Source organism: Alligator sinensis, unplaced genomic scaffold (genome assembly GCF_000455745.1).
Source record: "Alligator sinensis unplaced genomic scaffold, ASM45574v1 scaffold534_1, whole genome shotgun sequence".
Taxonomy (NCBI): Eukaryota; Metazoa; Chordata; order Crocodylia; family Alligatoridae; genus Alligator; species Alligator sinensis.
The window spans coordinates 1,965,876-1,974,531 of NW_005842050.1; the positions used below are offsets into that span (position 1 = coordinate 1,965,876).

An 8,656-nucleotide genomic window follows, 5' to 3' on the forward strand; every position below is an offset into this window, starting at 1 on the left:
TGGAGGGCTTGCCTAATGCAACAGACTGCAAATTGAATGGGAAAAAAAGGGGTGGAAGTCGCATACAGTTGAAACTGACTTTGAAATGGACCAAAAAATATTACTATTAGTACTTGCTATAGGAAAGAGTTCACTAATGTAAAGAAGGGGTGGCAGTCGCATACAGTTAAAAACTGGCTTTGAAATAGACAGAAAAATATTACTACTAATGCTTGCTATGGGAAAGCTTTTTTTTAATGGGGGTAATTGCCTGTTATAAGTGTAAATTACCTTTCTTGCTTAGAGGCAAGGATTTTTGTGGGTGATCTCTTTTATTGGACCACCTGCAGAGTTGGGAGGGATATAAGCAACCATTCAGGTATGAAGCATCCTTCTTCAGGTCTTGGATGCATAATAATTATAGGCAGAACTTTAGAAGCCAAGCTTTTAAAGATGAAGCTCCCCCCAAAATTATGTTAACTGGCTGTTAAAGGTGTTATATTGCATTTCCACCAAAATGCATACTAAACAGTACTTTTTGAAGTACTTGTGGCTGTTAGGGAAATATTAACTTCAGTTGTTTACAATTCTACTGAAACAGCAAGAGCTGATGAACTACTGGATATAGCACTATTTCAAATATTTGAGAAGTATTGAATTCAGTCTGATTTATTACGTGTCCCCCTGATTCTTTACACTAACAAGGCATCACAGTAGTAAGCTTGTAAGCAGAGCATTTTCCCATTGTGAATCATAAATAAAGGTCAGTGCCTTTTCTCAGTAGGACTGATTGTTAAAACATAGAAAGCACAGAAATGCAAGTACTGGATTTTGTAATAGGTTTTTTGCTTGAAACACCTACATGTTGATTATCATTTGCCAAGATATAACACTACTCCCTCATCCATTATCAATCAACAGTTGGATAATTACACTGTTCTCATATCTGAACATTAGCATGGTCAAACGTATATTAAAAATCCGTTTGAAAACATTCCAATGTCTAGGAGGGCTAATAAAGACTCCTTATTTGAAGAGGACAAGTAGGTAACCCTTTTACTTTTTTATGCTTATTGATGATGAAGTCTGAATTGGCAGCCTAGTAATCTGTAATAGCCCTGCAGCATCAGTGTGGAAAGCTTTTTTTGCAATCAGTTTCATGTGTCCTCCTGAGGATTGTTCCCTCATTTGATCCAGTTTATATTTTATTCCCATAGCCTATTTGAACAACATTAAGGGAAAAAAAAAAACCTGAACGTGGTTATTTGTTGAGATCATGGCTGTGCTTATTGTGAATATACTGCAGTATAGTGTGTGCGCCAGATGTATGTATATTCCATACTGTATTTTTATGGTTTAGGGTAATGGCATAATTCATTCCTTGAGCAGAGCAGAAAAGGATGATTAAAACATAGTTCACTTTGAGTGTAAATACAACTTGTATTTAATCCTGAGATATTGTTTGTTTGTTTTACTCATAAAATATTGGTATCATGTAATTATTTTCTGTACTTGTTATCAAAGAACTGTTTTAGTGCTTTCTTAGCTTTTCTGCCTTTATTTTGGAGTAGGTTCAGTTATGAGACTCATCATTTTTAACTGGCATATTCATTCATATATTCACTGCCTGAAAGTGAGAGGGGATACAGTATTATAGATGTCTATTGTATGTGATATGGATGGAAGCTGTACGCATGAAAATCATTCCAGTTGGGTAAATGGGCTGATTTAGATTTATATAGCTATAATAATTTTGAGGCATGGAACAGTCACATATGCAGCTAAGGAAGGTTATATATCATAAGCATAAACATTGTATGTATACATACATTTCAAGTTTGAATTATATTTATATTTATTTGAACTGACTTCAGTAGACTTATCCCTGGGATAATTCTAGCCTAATTTATTTTATATATTACTTTTGTTTAAACTTCTGAAGACCAAAAGAAGATACAATATATTGATTTCTTTTGAGGTGACTAGCAGATTTATTGACTTCATATTAGTCAATATTTGGCTAAAAGCACAAAAATATTCTTCACAGAATTTATGAAGTCAGTAAATGCATTTATCAGATACGCACTGGATTTTATAGCCATAACAAAGATGTATAAGCCTAAATGTATTTTATTTTTTTTAAACTAAATTATAAAGGGGAGATTAAGTTAGTGCTTCTAAGACCATAACTATTTTACTCTTGAGTTTTCAGATCACACATTTCAACCAATCACAATTCACTCATCTGTGAATATGGTCTGATTTTTCTGTAACGTTTTTCCATACCTTAATATTATCTCAGCACCGAGGAAGTAAAGTCTAGGAACATATCGCAGACTTAACCCTTTTTCATACTGTTAATTAATCTTGATATCCTTTTTTGTGGTAACATTATAGTTTAAGCGTTAATTTAATATGTTAAATTTATTTTGCAAAACAGCTTTCCATGACATAGGTTAAAAAAACCAGCTCCTCAGTGTGAGGGTACTACCATAGCACTACAGGCCTGATTTTGAGTAAGTACACAATTACATTAAAACTTAGGTCTGTTCTAGAGAACCTTGCTGAATTGAGGCCAAAATGCATACTTGCACTAAAATTAATTGGTGAAAATGGCATTAATTCATTGTTTAAAAAGGGGGTATTCAGATGTATGAAGACTGATTAAAGAACCCTTGACTACAGAAGATTTTATAGTCTATGTTTATAGATGTTGTAGTTCTATGATTCAGAATCAGTATAACAGTGAAAAGGATTGTTTTTGGTAGGAAAAAGAACTCCTTCACATCTATCCTATATGCTGCCTTTTGAGAGAGTGATTTGTTGGGAGTGGGGCATGGGTAGGGAGAGAAATTGTGTGGGTGACCTCTGAGGCCTCTGTGCTGATAACTGTCTGCACCTGGCTTACCTCCCAGGAGCTCTTCATACTCTCTCAGAATCCTTATCTCCTTCAGTGGCAACAAAACATTTATCCAGGTGTCTTCATAGGGCTATCGCAAAATGTTTCACAATAAACTGATTAAACAAGTGAGAATGAGAGCAATGGAAGAAAACATTTAGAGAAACATTTAGATCTTTAGAAGCTATAACAGAATTTTGCAGTTGTGAAATGTTACGTAGGCACTCTGGTGACTCCATGGTAGAGTTCAGCCTCTCAGTTTTATATGATAAATGTGTCCTAGTTTGTGTGTTCAGAGTAATTAAAAATAAGCTTTCTGAGATACTTTTTTCAGATCATAACTCTTTTGGGCTTCATAGCTATAGTTCACAACTAGTTCTGTGCAACCACAGTTATGAAATACTCTCAACGTATGTACTTTGCCATCAACCCTCTTCATTAGGCTATACATGTAAAGAATAGGTTGCAGTCAAGAAAAGTGGTTAACAACTTTGTACCTCTTTCTCTGATTGTGCTTACGGATAGATTAGTATCTGAAATCATTCTTAAGAAGTGGCATTGTGATGAGAGGCAACTCAACCACTTATCATTATTCAGGTAATATGCTTGCAACAATTCCATTGGTTGTAGGACTGCAGGGAAAGTAGGGGGACTACATGCTAGAGGAGAGAAAGGACAATGTCTCATAGAAATGGCATCAAACTTACAACTTGCAAATGTTAGGTGTTAGATAATTACAACACTGGTTGATGCATAAAGCAACAAGAGAGAATTCTCTTGAGCTTTGCAAGCATAACACAATTTAAACTGCATTTTCATTATCTGTCTGATCACCCCATAGTAGCTGATACTTTGCTTTGAGACTTACAGATTTTTTTATTGTAAAATTATTACGTTTTTCTTTAGTCCATTCATGCAGTAGAAAGCTAGGGAATTCCTCAGCAAAGACTCTCTGCTGTAGGACAGTTAAGATTGCTAGCCTGTATGCAAGAGGCTTGACACAAATGTTAAAACACAAGAAAATAAGGTATAGACTTTAGCACTGAACATCTTTGAGAAGGTCAGTGGATATTATATGCATAACTAGCTTGCAGCATGTAGATGCAGAAAGGCAGTGACACAAAAATGACAGTAGTGTTCAAAGAACTATCTGTAACAAAATCAAGTGCAAATATTGTAAATGGAATTCGGACCAGGCTAACTCATTCTCTAGGTGAACAACAGAACTTCAGTGACTGTGGGGTTTAACAAAAGTAAGAGTGAGAGAAGATCCTGAATCAGCAGAATTCAGTAAATCGTTACATACGTTCCCAAAGCAGCCTCTGTGCTGTGAGCTCTAAAACGTGACTAGCTTTTTTTATCAGTTAGATGACTTGATATCTGAATATAAATGACTTTTTCAAGCACTTTCAAATTTAAAAATTAAATTGGGAGTCAGGCAAATAATAGACCATGGAGAAAGTTGCAGCAAAGGAGTTACTAAAGCTTGTTTAAGGTTATATGGAAAAGTATCAGATTTCTTTGAAGAATTGACTGAATGTAAAAGGCAGAGGTATAACTAGAAGGGTTTGTACCCTGGGCTTACCTGCTGCACAGACTCTACCATCAGCTGCTGCAGTGTGGTTTGCCTGCCCTGGTTGTTCTTGCTACAGATGCAGTATGGGGTCCATGCACCCAGGTACTGTTGCCATAGCAAAGATGTAGTAAAGATGTGGGGCTGGGGCTGCTGCTGCCGCTGCCAGGGTACAGACTCTTGTGAGGAATATTATATGGTTCCAGAATTTGAAATGTATTCATGAGACAATTGCAGATCTTAGTGCAAGTGCAATTGCACTAAGATCTGCAATTGTCTCATGAATATGCTTCAAATCTTGGAGCCATATACTCTAGGAGTCTGATCAATAGACCATTGCACTCAATGAAACCAATTTTCTGGATTTCAATGGGTTTTGGATTTCCTTTAGAAGAATAATGCAGAACTATAACTGGGTATCTTCTCCTTGTATCAGTGATGCAAGAATGGCAAAATACATCTTTGTTATATACTTTCCATGCTGCAGAAAATCTGTTTGATTTATTTTATTTTATTTTATTTTATTTTATTCAATTTATATGCTTGCCTTTCCCAACAAAGGCTCATGGTGCTTACAATTTTTGTTGAATCTTGTTTTGTTGGGAAGTATCAGACCTTATTTCTTGGCGCTTTCCAAACAAAGGAAATCATGGGAAGGGTTGAATTGTGATCTTTTCCTCCATTCTTTTCCTAAATTCTCACCGGTGCTTGGTGACTTCTTACAGTCCTGGGCAGTGGGTCTCTAAGTCTGTCAATGGCCTGCTTTATTCTCTGGTGTGTGAAGTCTTAGTGATCTGGCCTAGTAGTCATTCTATTTAGGAAAACATCAAAAATTTAGGGTTTCGGTTACCATGGAAAATAGAATTTAGGTTTTTCTGAAAACGTTATCAGAAGATATCTTTTGGAAGTGGATGGACATTGGTTTCACCTCTTTTAGAGCAGTGAGACTTCCTCTCTTGAAAAGAGCTGGAACACTGCCCTTTTAAAGTTGCAAAAACACTCGTGTTTTCACCCTGTTGTGTGCATTCAGACTGGGAAACCCATAATCATTTAAAATCCTTCCTTTTTATGGAGGGAGGAACTAGACCAAGAGTGACATTGTAGTTTATGTGAGAAGCATGTTAAGCTGTTGCTCCCCTAAAGAAGTTACTCAAGAAGATATTGGATTAGGATGCCTGTCTGATTTCTTACCCTCGCTCACCTGAGAAACTAATTTCTAAGGTAAGGTAAGGAGAGAGATGTAGTCAATTGGAGAACCTCAAGGTTCAAGGATTAAAAACAGAGGGGAAATTCTGTCCCCATGTAACTTTATGATAAGACTCCCCTTGACTTCTTTTGGACCATACATTCATCATAAACATCTGAATTCTTATCCACCTAAACCAAACTCTGAATCTTCAGAGTTTTTGTCTCTCTCTACCTCCTATATTCATCTTATTTTGATTAAGCAGGTCAATAACATTGCAGCATACGATTGAGTAATTCCCCTATCCCCCTAAAATGTAGGTTTATAGATCACTGAAAAAGATATAGTAATACTTGAACCACTTAATCAAAATATTATGCATGTGTTGATAATCTATGGGTTTAGTTTGTTTGTTTCAGTTTGGTTTTCTAAAACATTCAACACTTTTTATCTCACACACACAAACAAATTTATAATAATATTACTATGTTGTGTCTGAAGTACAGGCAACCCTTGCCATTCGAGGGGGATAAGTTCCTGTGATTCCCGCAAATGATGAAATCCGTAAATAGGGCATTGCATTCATGAAGGCAGTGGCCCTGGTGGCGATGGCAGGAGCCCAGTGGCAGCAAGCACGGAGCTCCCGAGGAGCTCCGGTAAGTGTTTAAAGTGTGTTTAAAATGTATGTTCGGCATTCGCAAATATTTGAAACAGCGAAACAACGAATGCTGAACCCAAAAATACTGTGGGTTTCCTGTAGAATGTAAACGAACATTTATACATATACAAAGTGTGCACTTTCCTTGCTACAAGCATGAATTTCAAAAGGTTACAGGTGGTCCTATTTATGGGTTTTGATTGAGTCAAATCAAAGCTTTTTTCGTTATAGTTATTGTATAAATCCTAAATGGCAGTGTTACTATTATTTATGCCATAGTTACTGTTGCTTTGAACATACCACTATCTTTCTTTCTACTCATAATAATAACTTATCTAATTGAAACAACTCTCCTTGCTTTTTATTATTCTAATAAAGTGATGATGATTCAATAAATTCTTGCCAGTCTCATACATTGGAGATCTTGAATTCCTCAAAGCTACTTTTAACTGTTCAGAGGGGAAACACAGTACACAGTGTTGAAAAAAGTACTGCCACAGTAGCTGGTAATAATCAGTCACTAGTTTCTGCCACTGTTTTGGTTTCTGTGCTCTTATAGCTAGTTCAGTAAAAGCCTATTTTATGTATCTGTAATTAAACAAAGGGGCTGTTAGACTGCAGTTTTAATTGGAGATCTGTAGAACCTACTGTAATATAAATGACAATAATAAACCAAAGAGCATCTCTTTCCTAACATATGTGAACGACAGAAAATGAATGAGTTAGATGTTGCCATCATCAATGTTTCTAGTTATGGTAAACACAATATGTCTTTGTGCAGTGAACTGAAAGCACTACCCTCACAGAAGTCATGTAGCTTTCCAACAGCTGTCCTCCCTCAGAAATCATTCAGTTTCTTCTCAAGCAGGAATCTTTTGCTTAGGGAAAATGTCTCATTGAGGTCTGTGCTGAATAGAGAGGCATTACCTCCACTTGGCACTTTGGGCAGTTGCTGAGCTGAGAAAGCATTGGAGATGGGAACAATTTGTAACCTAGGGCGAGATTCACATTGATTACTTAGGCACCTTTGCTAATGTGCTGGATACTTTTGGCCCCTTGCTCCCGGAGGGTGATTCAGGCTGATCTGGTTAGGTGCTTATAAAACCAATTAAAAGATTTTGGAGGTGCCTATGATCAAGTAGGGTTCAGGTGCCTCAGCATTCCATGCCTAAGAAATGGGCAGTTCAGAAAAACTGGAGGTTCCTAGAGGTAACCAACAGGCAAAGTGAATTATGGGGGAGGGGGTGGTGTCTAAAGTCCCCCTCTCATGTCTAAATTCATCCCTCTGAGATGCTTTGGCACCTGATTCACACTGTCCATTAGGCCTCTCCATTTACCTGTGCTTTACAATGCATAGTCTTGCTTCTGAGAATGACTGCTTAATGGGAGAGGAGGTGCCCTTAGTAATCAATCCCTCAACCCCAAAAGTGGGATGCTTAAGTTCTAGGAATCTTGGTCAATATACTGCTGAAACAAAATTAACCCACACATCCCACTTCCTACCCCCCAGGCTATAGAATTTACCTTCCTGTTGATGGGCAAAAGTGCAAGAATGTGTCAGAAAGAAAACGGGAAAGAAAGAGCCTGTCTGGGTAATCTGATGGAGAGGAAGTCCTTCATTCCACTATCTGCTGCCAAACTTATTTCTGTTTTTTTTTTTTTTAAACCAGACCATAAACAGTGCTGGAAGCAAGCAATAGGGAATCTGCATATGGGACCTATTGCTTACAATACGGCTATCCAACTTCTGAATTGCATGCTATGTGGGCTGTGCACTGTGCTGCGCACCATGCTGTATGTATGTCCACTGCACCATATCAGTGGTGCCTCAGGCACCCCTGTTGCACCAGGGTGGCATCCTGTGTCTGCTTGAGCTTGTTGACTGTGAGATCCCTCAGTCTGGTGGGCCACATTGTATTGCCATGACTGCAAGGGCAAGGGCAGTCAGTGAACTCTGGAGGAGAGAAAGGGAGGCTGGGGACTCAGGTGGCAGCAGCAGGATGCTGCTAGGGGGAGCAGTGCTCAGACTGGGAGCTAGGGGCCACAGTTTAATGCCTCCAGGGCCACGCAAGCTCTGCCAGTTGGATAGCTCTGCGTTGCAGTATTCCCCTGCAAAGGCAGAACCTTGAGTTCTGGTCCCTGTTGCCAGGTCTGTTTATGCATTTGACTTTACACAGTCATTAATTAAAGAACAGAAACAACTCCAATAGGGCCTGGGGACTTTGGTGGATTTTGGTGTCTCCTAGCAGCCATTTGAATCATAACAGATCTTAGGCAAGAGTTAGGTACCATGGAGGAGCTAGATGCAGCACTTTGAAAGCTTCTGTGCATGCACAGAAGCCCTCATATAGATGTGTAGGG

At 38.1% G+C, this 8,656-nt stretch overlaps 1 protein-coding gene across 1 annotated transcript in view; it reads left to right on the top strand.

The window, feature by feature from the left end:
* The window catches only part of PLD5 (phospholipase D family member 5), a 320,538-nt gene that overhangs the window by 966 nt on the left and 310,916 nt on the right, over positions 1 to 8,656 (top strand). The gene's annotated exons all lie outside the window — the stretch shown is intronic.